General features: G+C 41.4%; 1 pseudogene; it reads right to left on the bottom strand.

Annotated features, from left to right (window-relative positions):
• Positions 1-10,629: 10,629 nt before the first annotated feature.
• LOC142444204 (U11 spliceosomal RNA) lies at positions 10,630-10,748 on the bottom strand (annotated as a pseudogene).
• Between the last annotated feature and the right edge of the window lie 5,820 nt (positions 10,749-16,568).

Below are 16,568 nucleotides of genomic sequence, written 5' to 3'. Positions count from 1 at the left end.
GATCTGTCCTGGATTCTATGTGTTGAGAACTCCTATCAGAACCAGTGTCCATGCTCCCGCCTAGCCAGATATGTAAGGTAGAACTGGGGTCATGATAGTGACGGTTAGGAAGCATTCAAGAACTAGAGGAATGATGAGTGTTTCATTGGTGCTATGCTGCCCCCTGGCTGACTCATGTCTTCCTTGTGGCCCTTTTGTGAGAGGACATCCAATTGTCTACTGTTGTGTTTTGGGTTTCTGTACCCCCTTTTGTTCGCATCAACATAATTGTTTGTTTTGGATCTTCTGATGCCTTATACCTGATACCGTCAGTACCTCGTGATCACACAGGCTGTAGAAAGAAAATGTTTTGAAAATGATGATGGTAACCTATGTACAAATGTGCTCGATACAAGTCATGTATGGATGGTAATAAGAGCTGTAAATGCCTCCAATAAAATGACATAAAAATCCTTTCAAATATTGCTAACATGTAACTCTGGTATATTCTATAAAACTGAATATCGATATCCAAATACTCTAGTTTTTCTACAACAAGCATATATTTATTTTGTAATTAGAAAAGGTAAACACTAACATAACCTCTAGAAACCTCAAACTCCCTGCCAGGTAGTTAAGTTTGACTCATAGGGACCATATAGGACAGAGTAGAACTGCCTCTGTGGGTTACTGAGACAGTAACTATTTATAGGAATAGAAGGCAGCTGGTGGCTTCAAACTGATGATCTTATGTAATAGCCCAATGCATAACTCACTGCGCCACCAGGGCTCTGTACAAATGATATAGAGATATGGAATATTTATTTTCTATACTATTTAGAGGTGTTTTTTTTGCCTAAACCTTATAATGACAGATATCTCTAGGGTCCCCCCAAATTAAGGTAGTCCCATATACATGATTGTTGTTAATGTTTTGAAGAATGTTTTCTGCGTGTTCCATGTGGGATAACCACATTTAATTCCTGGCCACGGTGCCTGAGCATAGTCCCCACTGATTGATAGTGGATGATTGCATGCAGCTATGATGCTGAGTAGGTTTCATTGACACCACTCAGCGAAGACAACAAGGAAGCAAAGTTTGGTTCTCTAGTTACAAAAATATCAGTCAGTGAAAACATTATGGATCACAACAGTCCAATACTCTTGTGCACGGGCCCGCATGAGTCCTGGAAGAATCAACAAAAACAGAACTCACCTAAATATTGTTATAGGCGGCATATGGTGCATCACTACATGTCTATGATATGCTTAACTTGTGTTAGCATAGCACTGTTTCTAAGGACAATATTTTGAATACAACTAAATCAATCAATCAACTGTAAATGGAAGGTGAATCTTACCATTCTCTATTAGCATGTTAGCTAAAGAAAACTAATCCAACCTATGAGGTGCTGCGTGATTTGCCCTAAAAACAAAAAAAAAACAACCAAAAAGCCCACTGTCATTTGGATGATTCCAACCCATAGTGACAATATATATGTTTCTGAGTCTGTAAATCTTTCTTTTTAAAAAATCATTTTATTGGGGCTGGAGATATGTGTCCTCTTAAAATTCACCGTGTAGAATGAATAGCAAATCCCAATATGAGGATCACAATGGAGGGCACGCTATGCAATTGATATACCATTTAGAAGAAGAGTCTTGCCTTAATATCTTTTATATAGTTAGTTTTGATCTTTTTATCATATACATTATTTAAAATTGTTGTTAGTTTAAGGATTTTTTTTTAGTTCAACGATCTTGATACACTTTGATTATGTTTACTGTCTTCCCAATGTGGATCTTTAGTGTTTAATTAAAAACTTTGGAGTAAACTATGCATACTCCAAACTTCCAAGACATTTTTAATGTACTTATGCAGTAAAGCTCTATGTATATTATCAATAAATTTATCATCACCTCTACTCTTTATTCTTTTCTGCATGAACAACTTTTCTTCTATATTAATCCACAATCTGTACACTGCGTTATATGACGGAGAACATGGTATCAGGATGAGAGGAAGGATTATTAGCAACTGCAAAGCGTCTATGACACAGCCATGCTTGCTGAAAGGGTGAAGGACCTGAAGCCCTTGCTGATGAAGATCAAGGATGGCAGACTTTGATGTGACTAATATCCCATTGTATGAATAACTACATTTTGGTCATCTGTTGCTGGCCATTTTATTATTTCTGCAACTTGACTACTGTGAAAAATGCTGTAATGAATGTTGGTGTAGTTCTGAACTACAGACCCCAAATTCCCTGCCATCAAGTTCATTCTGACTCCCACCCATTCTTTAGGAGTGGCTAGAACTGCTCTGTGGGTTTCAAGGATTCCAACTCTTCACAGGGACAGAAATCTACATCTTTTTCTTTTTGAGCCATAATACTGGGAATATAACACTTGGGTTTCAATCAAATTTTAACTCAATCAGGTTAGCAAGGATACCTTAAAGAGGCTTAGACTGATAATGAAAGAAAACCAAACTACTTTCTTAATACATTTTAATAAAACACATGTAAAAATAGATCTATTGTATTTCATCCACTCTAAAGTGCCCAGCTCCTATGTTTTTTCCACATAAAATTCAAATGCCTCTTACACAATGTAATTAGAGCACAATATATCATCATTTAACAGTCCTGGTGCCATTTAAGTGCTTAGGTGCTCAGTTACGAACACACAGGCTGGAGGTTTGAACCCACAGTCACTCTGTAGGAAGCAGATACAACAGTTTATTTCCACAATATTATATCCTTGTAAATCTTGGGGGACAGTTCTACTCTGTCTGATAAGAGTCAGAATCAACTTGATGTGGCGACAGGATGTCATACTGTATATACTCAAGTAGTAGCCGACCCGAATATGAGTGGAGGTACCTAATTTTACCACAAAAACTGGGAAACCTTATTGACTTGAGTATAAGCCTAGGGTGGGAAATGCATCAGCTACTGGTAAATTTCAAACTAAAAATAGATACCAATAAAATTACATCCTTGGAGACATCAGAAAATTAAAAGTTTTTGAATGTTTATTTTGAAGAAAAACAGTAAACTCTCTCTGTTAGTGGAAAAGAGGGTCAACAAAAACAATATGGCATCAACAGTAGCTATACAGGTTGTTACAGCATGTGCTGAATTACTAGATATGCCGCTTTACCTCATGTACAAAACACAGCTCGAATAATTTGATACCTAATATTCCAGAATGTGATGACATGACTTTGCATAGAGCAGCACATGTTAGGACTCATAATATCCATGTTGCGTTATGTATGCACTGTGTTAGTGCATGTGCTGTGTGTTAGTCTGGGTACATTAGAGAAACAAATCCGCAGAAACTCATATTCATAAGAGAAAAACATCATGAAAACATCCCAACCCAGTGCTGCCCAAGCCTACAAGTCCAACATTAACCCATATATCTGACACCAATCCACAAAGTCCTTCTCCATCTCATAAAACACACACAATAATGCTGACTGCAGGAGGAAAGCCCTGTTGGTGAATGTGGAAGCCTCTCAGCACTGGCAGGGGTCTCCACATGGCTGCTCCCGCACCCAGGGCTGTATCAGGGTAGGCCATGTGGCTTCTCCTTGGGGAGGTCTTGTAGGAAGTGAGGCTTGCCAGCTGAAGCAGGGAACTGGCTAAGGAAGCTGCACCCTGGACCGACCATCATAAAGCAAGATAACTGAGAACTAGAAAGGCAAGGCTCACTGAGCCATTTAGCCCTCCGCTCTTTAATAACCCCACATGTGTTTATCGGCCAGGTTGGCACAATAAACTTTAACTATCTCACGCTACATTACTGAATATGCAGTGTTACCATATATGTATGGGAAGTGCTAATGCAATACACGCAGTAACACAATGTGTACACAACGCAGCATGAGAATTATGAGCCTTAACACAGGTTGCTCCATGCAAGCATAGTCAACACTGGATCCAGATAGGGGTTAACAAGAAAATAAAATATAACAGACTAAGTGCTGTAACTAAGCGTACTGTATATCCAAGACCAGAGAAATACCGGTACCTGTACTCAGCAATGCTTGGGTGGAGCAAGGGGGCGTGACCAAGCATGGGTAAGACTGTAAAGGTTACATCATTGGTCACAGAGAAGAGCAGGAGAAGAAGAGCAGCTGTGGGGGGAGGTCAGATGCTCACAGCCATCCTCCCAGTTGCCAGACTGCAGTTGCCTCATGCCCTGCTGTTAAAGACAATGGATACCTGCAGCCATCTATTTGGTTCTAGTAGATGGGGTTTGCACCCTACTGATAATGGTTCCTATGCAGATCTAGGGAATAGGTCAAAGTTAAGCTGCCATCCTAAACCTAGGATCTGCCCATCTTGTCACATGTATAACCCCAATCCCTCCCCTTCCTATTGCATGTATATCCCTAGACCACCCCCCTCTCATTACTGTATTACCTATAGGACAGCCCCTTCCAGTGACGTATGTCCTCACCTGCAATTAGGGGGCTTGCACAGCCCCAGAGAATATAAAAGGCCTGGGCTAGCATTAAATCTCTCTCTCTCCCTCCACGTGGACCATCAAGTGGAGCTGAGGTGAGCATGCTACTATGAATTGTGACTGACTCCATTTATTTCAATACTTCACTTCTATCTCTCATGCTCTCTATAACTTTACTATGATCTTTACTTATTATCGCTGTACAATTGCGCCTACTGGACCCGTAATGATGTGTTAGGGGAGCAGCCTCATCAGACATTCATCTGACAAGGATGCCATGCGCCCCAGGTACCAGCACACAGAAGCGGGCAGGTAGGTTCTTCCCCAGTACGGCGTGGACAACACAGAGGCTGCCAGCGTGCAAGAGAAACGAAGAGCAGTGATATCAGCAGTCATCCGACCACCCACAGAGGCTGCAGGTATCCACAGAGGAGCAGGAGAGACCGGAGAACACCCGCACTGCACTGGAGAACAGGTTAAGTGGGGACTCTCCCTCGAGTATAAGTCGAGGGGGGCTTTTTCAGCATATCAAGGGTAATATAACAAAGAGGAATTGCTGAAACCCTGGTGGGGACAGCATGATAGTGGGACAGGAGGAAAGTCAAGGGAAATAGAGGAAAGAGCTGGGAGGCAAAGGGCATTTATAGAGATGTAGATAAAGACATGTATATATGCAAATATATTTATATATGAGGATGGGTAAATAGACCTATGTGCATATATTTATAGGTTTAGTAATAAGGTAGCAGAAGGACATTGGGCCTCCACTCAAGTACTCCCTCAATGCAAGAATAATTTCTTCTACTAAACTGGCATTCTATGATGCTCACCTTCCCGACACAACTTCCGAAGACAAAGAGGGTGCATAAGCAAATGTGGCGCAGAAAGCGAATAATGCCCTGCTATCAAAAGATATAGCGCTTGGGGTCTTAAAGGCTTGAAGGTAAACAAGTGGCCATCTAGCTCAGAGGCAGCAAAGCCCACGGGGTAACAGGCATCATCAGAACAAAAAATCATATTGTGAATGAGGGAGGGAGTGCGGAGCGGAGACCCAAAGCCCATTTGTAGGCCATTGGAGTTCCCCTTGCAGAGGGGTCTCGAGAGGAGACAAGCCAGACAGGGTACGATGTAGCAAACAATGAAAAATACAACTTCCTCTAGTTCTTAAATGCTTCTGCTCCCACCACCCCCCACTATCATGATTCCAATTCTACCTTCCATGTCTGGGTAGACCAGAAGATGGACACTGGTACAAATAGGAATCAGAAACGCAGGGAATCGAGGGCGGATGATCCCTTTAGGACCAGTGGTGCGAGTGGCGATACTGGGAACATAGAGGGAGAGTGGGTTGGAAAGGGCGACCCGATTACAAGGATCTGCATATGATCTCCTCCCTGAGGGATGGACAACAGAAAAGTGGGTGAAGGGAGACACCGGACAGGGAAAGATATGACAAAATAATAATTTATGAATTATCAAGGGCTCATGAGGGAGGGGGTAGTGGGAGGGAGGGGAAAAATGAGGAGCTGATGCCTGAGGTTTAAGTGGAGAGCAAATGTTTTGAGAATGATGAGAGCAAAGAATGTACAGATGTGCTTTACACAATTGATGTATGTATGGATTGTGATAAGAGTTGTATGAGCCCCTAATAAAAAGATTTTTTAAATTATGTTGAAGAACTCGGCTTATACACGATTATATACGATAATTAAGTTGGTGCTAGTTTTCCTTTCTTATACTTAAAATACTGGTCTTATAGTTATTTTGTTTCTCTAAGACAAACTTAAAACAGCAGTTTGTCTTGCCCTTGAGCAGGACTTCAAACTAGCTGGCCAGAGATCTGTAAGGATCCCCTAGTATATTGAACTATAAATTCTGACTCAGTGTATTTGAGGTGGAAATGTAAATTCTTAGCAGGATGTTGAGCTGCAGTGTGGTTGGTTCGGGGCCCTGCAATTGGCGATGTGTTTGATCTTATGGACTGTAGTCACCACAGGACCTGCTGAGAATCAACAATCTGCCATTTAAATTCAGAAAGCAAGCACAATTTACTGGACTAGTATCGTTTGTTGTTCCGATGAGGAGGAGCCATATATATATATATATATTTTTTAAATGTGTGTTTACTCCAACACTGAGCAGAAGTCCACACATTTGAGGTCTCGGTGTCTCTGCTGCAGCAGTGCCAGCACTGCACTGTCTATTGGAACAGCATCGTGAGCACTGCGGTGGCATGTGTGCTTCCGAATCCGTCATAGTCATCCAAAAACGGTCTCGCTCAAGTCTTCGCCTGCACCATTTAATTCATGTCTCCAGGAAGAAACATTTCCAGTTGTCAGTTCCTAGGAAACTCATTTTGGCATTGGACAATGTGTTGAAGTGACAAAAAGGGACAGCAGTCCCTATCCCTTTAAGGCATTCGAAGTCATTCAGACAGCTTGAAAACCAGTATGTCAGACTTTTGGTGTAGTGCTTTCCCCACATTGTCACTGTGTTCTATTATGTGTGTGGGGGGTACTTCCCCACATTGTCACTGTGTTCTATTATGTGTGGGGGGGGTACTTCCCCACATTGTCACTGTGTTCTATTATGTGGGGGGTACTTCCCCACATTGTCACTGTGTTCTATTATGTGTGGGGGGGTACTTCCCCACATTGTCACTGTGTTCTATTATGTGGGGAGTACGTTCCCCACATTGTCACTGTGTTCTATTATGTGGGGGGTACATCCCCTACTTTGTCACTGTGTTCTATTACGGCTGGTGAACCCACACGTAGCCCCTTCAGATTTCCAATCTTCATCCCTAAAACCTCAGTAACAATGGACCTTAGCCACCTGCACAGAAGTTGTGATGAGAGTCAGAGGACCATTTATTACAAATTAGTGGCTGGATGTGCATAGATTGAGAACACTTGTATCATCTCAATTTAGAAGTGATAACATAAAGAATCTCCCAATAGATGAATCCGATTTCCCAAAGTTATACAACACACCAGTGGCAGAACTGATTTTGAGGAAGTAGCTCACTACTTCTCACGAGGCCCCAGGTCACCAATCACACTGTAAAGCTAGAGTCTCCTTCCGTCTATGGTAGAACTCATATGAAATCTGTGGAGAAATAGAATTTTGCAAAGCAAGTGACTTTGATAAGATTAATAAGAATGAGAGCATGACACAGGTATTTAAAACAATTATGGGAAAGAAAGAGGTGTTAACCCAGATGATTTCGGCTATGTAACAGCAGAATCTTTTAGACTTAGCAGCAGCTTATGGAGTGATTGGAAGGAAAGAGAGTTAACTACATGTATTTTGTTAGTTATGGTTTCCTTAAAACTTTTCAGAATTTTGGCAGATTGATCTTTTTAAAAGTGTATGTTTCCAAAATTTAGTAAAACCAGCAATGAGAGGGCTAAAAAAAGTAGAGACAGGAAAAAGAAGAGACAGGATACATGCAATGCAACACATGTCTGAGTTGTAAGTTTAATAGAAGCAAGAAGCTATCACAAGGGAACAGGGCACCCAAAAGGAAATTGCGTTTTGCCAAAAGTTTGCGAATTCAGTTCCAAATTAAAGAATCTAAAGGAGCACTACATGAAAACGGATTTTTGCATGAGATGGAGTGTGTACTAAAAGGGAAACATAATTTTTACTTTTACTAAATTCCCATAGTGATTCTCAAAAATCTTTCATCATTCTGAAATAGAACAACATGAGAAAAATGGTTTCATGCTAGTTAGTGAATTATTTCTCATCTCTCTTCAGTCCAACAGATTGCCCCATTTCAAAGGCAACATGTAAGTCAACATATTTATGGCATGCGCTGAGGCAGTGTGTCTTCAGTGTGTCACTATTGACATTTGGGAACAGAGAACTCTCTGTTTCCAGGTTGCAGCTGTCCTGCGCGCTGTGTAGCACCCTGGGCATCCGTGGGTGCCAATCTCAATTGTGACAACCAAACCCTACCTCCAGAAGTTTTCAAATGTGCCTTTGGGGACCAAGTCATCCCTTCCATTGAAGGGAAGGAGGGCAACAGGAGTATGAAGTACAGACTCCTTTGTTGCACTTTTCATGTTTGCATGGCCAGCGAACAAAGGACCTTGCTTAAGAATGGACACTGCTGTCTTCCTGTCCACTCTTACACCCAATTGACATTGAGCCAAGTGTACTCCTTGTAGCTAAGGAGAGAATTATGTTTTGTGGGATTTTCCATGGCTGTGAGCTTTTGGAAGAATGTAGTTAGGCCTTCTTCATAGGTGAATTTAAAAAGCATATCAGAGATATCCAGATAAATATTTGGCACTTTTAATCAGTTGAAAAACTTTTTTAAAAGTACTAGTTACATAGTTTGGGGTAGAATATAAGGAAACCCAAGTGATGGTGTGGTGGTCTGAGGTTGGAAAGTAAATAGGCCTTTGTTACCACCTGTACTGGTTGGGTTCTATGTGGCAACTGGGCTGAGCCAGGATTTTCTGTGGGTTGGCAGTAGCTCCCATGACGTCATCTGATGTGAGCAGCCAAGTGGTTGTGGGACGATGAGGCTGCAGTGAAAGCCCCTTACTCAGGTGGCATCCCTGATGCAAAAGAAGGAAGTTTGTTCATGGGTGTGGCCTTCTTCCTACAAAAATAGCTGCTGTGGAAAGCTTGTTTGCTTTGTTTCCTGTGTCTGGATCCTGTAACTGGCTTGTTGACCTCTGGTCGCTTGGATTGAGTCAACAGCCTTATTGCCTCGTGATTCTGAGAGCCACTGGCAGCTTGCAATTTGATTTCCAGCTGACTAGTGACCTTGGTTACATTCACCTCTCCAGTCACAAGTCTGACTGCTGACATTGGCAGTCTATGGTGTTCCTGCCAATCCTGGCCTGGCCAGCCTGGAAGCGATGCAAGTGAAAGTCTGCAGCTTAACATCTGACTTGAAATTGGACTAGAGTTACACACATCTCTAAATAGAGGAAGGAAGAATAGACTGTCTACTCCTGAAAAATAAGCCACTGAAAACCTTATGGCCAGCACTGAAATGTTGTCAGGTGCTGCACACCTCATGAATACAGGCAGACACTGTCAAACAACGGCAGAAGATGAGCCTCTGAGGTCTTAATGCGCTGAAAATACAACTGAGCTGGATGGTTTTCTCTAAGGAGAGTCTACCGTCATGACGAAGATGGAGTAAAGCCTTAGGGACCTTCAACTTCGAATAGAACCTGACTCAAAATGAGAGAAACAGCTTTGATATCAATTAATTATTGGAACTTGGAATGTACAAAGTATGAATATAAGTTAAATGGAAGTGGTCAATAATGAAATGGAATGCATAAAGATGTATATCCTATGTGTTAGTGAGCTGAAATGGACTGGTATTTGCCTTTTGAACCAGAAAATCATATGGCTTCCTTCACTGGGAAGGAGAGATTGAAGAGGAACGGTGCTTGATTCATCACCAAGAAGGGTGTTTCAAGATCTATCTTGGTATGCATTACTGTCTGGATAATATCTATTTGAATTCAAGGAAATATAATCAATATAATGATCACCGGAATATATACATAAACCACTAAGGCTAATGATGAAGTATTTAAAGAAGTGTATCAATATCTTCCATCTAAAATTGCTTCAATATGCAATCAAGATGCATTGATATTTATTGGTGACTGGCATGTAAGATTTGGAAACAAAGAGGAAAGAACAGAAGTTAAAAAAATATGGTCTTGGTAATAGACATGAAGCTGGATATCGCATGATAGAATTATGTAATAATAGTGACGATAACAAAAATGGTGACTATATATATGGATTTCTCCAGATGAAACACACAGAAACCAAGCTGATTACATCTCAGGCATAAGACTCACTAATGGTCGTTAAGTCAATTCTGACGCATTGTGGCCCCGTCGGAAAGGTCAGGAGTGGTCCTGTGGGTCCTGGGAGTGGAAGTCTTTTTTGGTTATTGCTCTTTTTAATACAGATAATGGTCATTGAGGATGGAGAAACTAAAAAAAGTTAGCAAGAAAGGCTTTTTGAAGTGAGAAATCTGTATTAACTGAACAGAAATTTAGAAGATTGCATTACATAGTAGTAAATATGATGCTTAGGGGAAACTTAAAAATAAGTGCTCAAAGCTCCTAACAAGAGCAGCCAGAAATGCGTGAAAGAGCTTACTCTATTCCTTCACCAATTTAGGGCACCAGGACCAACATCACTAGCAGCACAGATAACAAAAATCATGCTTCCGAAATCTCTTGATGTTGGTTCTGCATGTACAGCAATAGAGATGCCCTACGTGTGCCGCCTTTTTTTGAGTGTAACTCTTTATGGGAGTAGGTCACATCTTTTCCCCATGGTGCAGACTGCTCATTTGAACTGCTGATCTTAGTAGCCTAGCTGGTAAACAGTACACCACCAGGGCTCGACAGGGTCCTATGGCATCACCTTGAGCACCGATTGACTCAATGGCATTAGTTAGTTGGTTAGTTAGTTAGTTAGTTTTGGTGGCAAGAGAAGATGAAGAAGCACAACATCAGTAGCTAAAACCAGCTGAATACGGAAAACACCATCAGGCGCTCATTTGGAAGTTAAAGTTGAAGCTGAAGAAAATTAAAACAAGATCATGAGAGCCAAAAACATGAACTTGTGTCTATCCCACCTGGACTCAAGAACATCGCATGGATGGATTAGCTACAATCTACACTAGTGACAGAAGACCTGATGTGGTGCGGGCTATCATCAAGAACACCATCCATGAAGAAAGAAAAAGGTCACTAAAAGGATGAGGGAAAAAAAGGTCAAAGTGGATGTAACAAGAAACTGAAACTAGTTCTTACTCATAAGCTAGCTAAGGCACATGGAAGAAATGAAGAAATCCAAAAGCTGAACAGAAATTTCAAAGAGTGATTCCATAATAAATACAAAATATTACAATGAAATGTGTAGAGACCTAGAGTTAGAGAACCTAAAAGGAAAAACACACTCAACAGCTTAAATGGAAAGAACTCAAGGAAAAAAACCTCAAGCCTCAAGTTGAAATATTGAAAGATTCTCTGAGCAAAATATTGAATGAGGTAGGAAGCATCAAAAGAAAATGGAAATAATACCCAAAGACCCTGTACCAAAATGAATCAGTCCACATTCCTCCATTTCATGAGGTAGCATGTGCTCAAGGGTCAGTGGTGCTGAAGGAAGACGGACAAATGGCATTGAAAGCCTTCGCCCAAAATAAGGCTCCAGGGGTTGATGGAACACCCATCGAAATGTTTCAACAAGTTGATGAAGCATTGGAAGCTTTCATTGGTCTATGCCAGGAAATTTGGAAAACGGCTACTTGGCCAACTGCTTGAAAGAGTACCATATTTGTACCCATTCCAAAGAAAAGTGATGCAACAGAATGCTCAAACTTGAACAATATTTCTGACTTGACATGCAAGAACAATTTTGCTGAAGATTACCCAACAATGGTTTCAGTAGTTCGTTGCCAGGAAGCTGCCAGAGGTTCAGGTTGAATTCAGAAGAGAACATGGAGCAAGGGATAGCATTGCTAATGTCAGATGGCTGAAACCAGGGGACAACCGCACTGCATCTGGCTGTGTGGATTCTAACGAACTGTGGATAACTTTGAGAAGAATTGGAATCCCAGAACACGACATTGTTCACATGCAGAATTTGTATAAAGACCAAGAGGCAGTTGTGCAAACAGAACAAGGGAATGCTGCCTGGATTTACACCAGGGCAGGTGTGCATCATGGTTGCATCTTCCCACCATACTTATTCAACTGAGCAGATAATCAGACAAGTTGGCTTATATTGAGCATGTGGTATCAGGATTGTAAGAAAGCTTATTAACAAACTGTGATATGCAGATGGCACACCTTAATTGTTGAAAGTGAGAGGACTTGAAGCACTTGCTGATAGAGGTCAAGGATTACAGTCTTCAGTATGTATTGTAATTTATTCTAAAGAAGAACGAAATCCTCACAAATGGTTAACATCATGACAAGTGGAGAAAAGTTTGAAGTTGTTAAGGATTTCATCTTGCTTTGATCCATAATCAATACTTATGGAAGTAGCAGATAAGAAATCAATGGACACTTTGAATTGGATCAGTTTGCTGCACAAGACCTCTTTGAAGTGCTGAAAAGAAAGGATTTATTTTGAAGACTCAGATGTGCGTGAATGAGGGGTCACTTACCTCATATTCATGTGGAACGTAGACATTGAATTAGGAGGAATAAGAAGAATAATGCATTTGAATTACGGGGCTGACAAAGAATCTTGCAAGTCCCATGGACTGCCAAAGAACAAGCTAATCTTTCGGTGACTGATGTTGGTGTGCTTCTCCCATGTGAACTTAGTTAACATCACACTTAGATGGCTGCTGGTTTGGAAACAAGTCTTTAGAATTCCAAAAACTATTTTTAAAAATGCATTTTATTGGAGCTCTTAGAGCTCTTATCACAATCTATCCATCCATTGTGTCAAGCACATTTGTACATATGTTGTCATCATCCTTTTCAAAACATTTTCTACTTGAGCCCCTGATATAAGCTCCTCATTTTTCTCCTCCCCCACTTTCCACCTCATGAACCCTTGATAAATTATAGATTATTTCCATATCTCACACCTAAACACTGTTTTATCTGTTAGCCAGGCACTGTCTAATTTCTTCATCACATTAAGTTATCATACCCGTATATTCTGTGTTGCTTTCCTGGGGGTGATTATTGAGCTTGGCCATGATGTAAGACGTAGTTGTTCTTAAACTGGAGCTAGAATTTCCTGTGAGCCCAAACCCATTCCTGGATCAATGTTTATTTATCTGCCTTGACTCCCTTTCAAAACCTCTCTATAAATTTATAGTGGAAAGTCTTATCGATCATCTCCTTGGGGCATATAGATCTTCCATTAATATTGTTTTTGATTAGATCCTGGTGCTAATTTTTAGAGCCCTATTGATAGAGGGATATTGGACCAATGTAGCCTAATTCCATATTGTAGTACCTGATTTATTCATTTGTGCAGAATCAATCTTTTTGTGGCTGGATGCTATTTACACTAACAATGTTAATTGGTTGTCAGAGAAATTTTCCAATAGTATATTCACTGAGAATGTCAGTTGCAGGTTTGCTGGAATAATACATACATTTTACATCATATAAGGTCTTGATATAGCAAGACCATTATTGTCTGCCAACAAACAGTTTAATAGTCTTGGTGCAGCTGTCTGCCACTTTCTCAGACACCATGAATTTTTGGTTTTAAGTTCTCGGGTTACAGTGTGTCTGCAGTAGAACCCAGTGGATATTTCCACATCAGATCTCACTGATGCAGCCTCTGGAGCTTGCCTGGGCATCCCGAAGATCCAGGGTTCAATGATCCAGCATTCCACAGCGCCCTTACTATGTCGCCAGGTCAATGTGGCCCATTGGGTGACTGCCACCAGAAATACTCGGAGGTCCCCAAGAGCATCTGAAGCCTCTGGGGTTTGGGATATTACTCTGGTGGTTGTCATGTGAGCTCTCCTGATGGTATGTTTCCAAGTCTGAGGAAATAATTCCTAAATTTGCTTTGATCTTTTATTTTATCAGGAGACATCAAGAAAAAATGATTCTAATGTTCCTGTTCTTTGTAATTTCATATGGACACTGTAACTTTTGAGCGCAGAATCAGCAGAACCATTTGTAGGGTCCCTGCGTGGATCAAACCTCCAGTGACTCCCCCTTGCTCATGCTCCATGGATGTTAATCCCCTTGCTATCAGACAGAGGACTTTGTAAAGTCAATTCCGGCCCATATATTCAGGTTACAAATCCAACACCTTATCATTGGATTTCCTCTTTGACCCCTTTTTAAGTTGTTCCAGGTTTTAATATTTTCTGTTTTCTTTTCAATTGAGGGTTTAACTGCTTTGTCATCATCACTAGCTTTTGTTGGTGATGCATAAATTTGAATAATAATTGTATTGTTGAATTCCCAACTCTACACAATTAGAAAAATCATGATACATGTAGAAAAGTTGAAGTTGTCAAAAATTTTGTCTTGCTTGGATCCACATTAAATACTTATGGAAACAGCAGAGGAGAGATCGAAACAAGAGTTGCATTAGGGAAATCTGCTACACAAGACCTCTTTAGAGAGCATGAGTGCACCTGACCCAAGCCACGGGATTGTCAATTGCTTCATATGCATTGAATGTTGGACTTTGAATGAAAAAGACCAAGAAAATTAAGCATTGAATTTTGATGCCGACGAAGAGTGTTGAAAATACCATGGACTGCTAAAGGAACAAACAGGTCTGTCTCGGAGGAAGCATGGCCAGAGTGCTCCTTAGAGGCAAGGATGGTGGGGTTTCCTCTTACAGACTTTGGGCCTGGTGTAGGGAGAAACCAGTCCCTGGAGAAGTCCGCCATGTTGGGTAGAGGGACAGGAAAAAGACGGCAGCCATCAGGGGTATGGATCCTCACGCAGGCTACCACAATGGCCTCACGTTGAGGAACACTGTGAGGATGGCACAGGACCAGGCAGTGTTTCCCTCTGTCTGCATAAGGTTGCTATGGATCGGGAATGACTTTGGGCACCTAACAACAGAGGCACAGCATCCATTGTGTCAAGCACTTTTGTTGCCATCATCATTCTCAAAATATTTTCTTTCTATTTGATCCATTGGTATCAGCTCCTAATTTTTCCCCTCCCTGCCCAACCCTCCCTCCCTCCCTCCCAAACCCTTGATAATTTATAAAGTAGTATTATTTTGTCATCTCTTACACTGTCCAACGTCTCCCCTCACTCACTTTTCTTACACAACTCTTCTTAATATGATTGAACTACTGAATTATGTGGTATGTGGATTATATACCAACAAAACTTTATATATGTATATATATATATATATATATATGTAGTTCAGGTGTTTTTAGTAGAATTAAATGCCCCGTAGTGGTGCAAATGGCTTGCTCTCAGCTACTAACTGAAAAGTGGAGAGTACAATCCACCCAGTATTGTTGTAGAAGAATGGTCTGATCTGTTTCAGCAAAATTACAGTCATTGGAAAGCCCTCTCAAGCACAAATCCATGCTGGAATATGTGTGCTTACCTGAATCAGTGGGTTGGCCACACTAAATTTGTTTAATTTCCTACTTGATCAGGATGAGCATGGAGGGAGAAAGAGAAATACAGATAGCCACAGAGTAAGAGACTTAATGTCAGACACAAAGGAACAGAGAAAGGTAAATAGAAAGAGACACACATGGACACGTGCACAGAGCCATGGAGAGACACAAAGGCCCCTAGAAATATGAAGACTGACATCAGATGAGAGTTGCAGGCATGGGGATGTTGGCTGAGCGGTGGGGAAAGAGCCCTGGGCTGCAGGAACGGGGAGGGAGCTTTGAAAGGCGGAGAGGAGGAGACAAACTCCCCAGGGCCTGGACCAAGGAGCAGACTTTATTTCAATAATGCTGCAGGTAATATGATTCGTTCAGCATTTCTGTCATCCTGAAACCCAGCGAGTCTGTGCAATGCGCTGAAAGAACTTTCAAAGGTATCCAGATGATAACCCCTTGAGAACACAGGACATGAAACTCCCATTTCCCCTCTCTCACCTCTGTCCCCATCTCTTATTTCCCTCTGGTCCCACAAATCCAAGAGACGCTGGCTTAAGAATATGTCAGGAAAGGGTTCAGGACCAGTCAGGCAAGCTGCAACAGCTGTGTGCTGCCTGCCTGGGGGCAGGGCAGCCACTAGCTCTGTGTTTGGGAGGGCTTCACAACTCAGCTCCCTGTGGACCCTGCTGCCCTTCTAAATTGAGGTACACAGCATGAAGACAGCTACTATCTAGCTTACAGCACCACAATTACAGTGGAAACCTGACTACGCTGTGAAGGACTTTGGAGCTTGATCCACGTACTATTTGATACCTCCCTCTGGATTGGAAAGACCCAAAGTAAACGCTCAGCTCCAAACCTCTCCTAACTGGCTTCTCAGCTGACAGCCCGAGTCAGCCTCCGGAGGTTTGAACAGAATGTCTGTAGTTGACAGCTGGGCCACAGAACTGTTAACCTTCAGGTGAAAAATTGAGTTGACATTGAACATGGAAGAGGAAGTTGTCATTGTTGAGGATGAAAATAT

Source organism: Tenrec ecaudatus, chromosome 3, assembly GCF_050624435.1.
Source record: "Tenrec ecaudatus isolate mTenEca1 chromosome 3, mTenEca1.hap1, whole genome shotgun sequence".
In the NCBI taxonomy this organism is placed as follows: domain Eukaryota; kingdom Metazoa; phylum Chordata; class Mammalia; order Afrosoricida; family Tenrecidae; genus Tenrec; species Tenrec ecaudatus.
The sequence above is the reverse complement of the archived record's forward strand: the minus strand, read 5'-3'. Positions and strand labels throughout refer to the sequence as shown.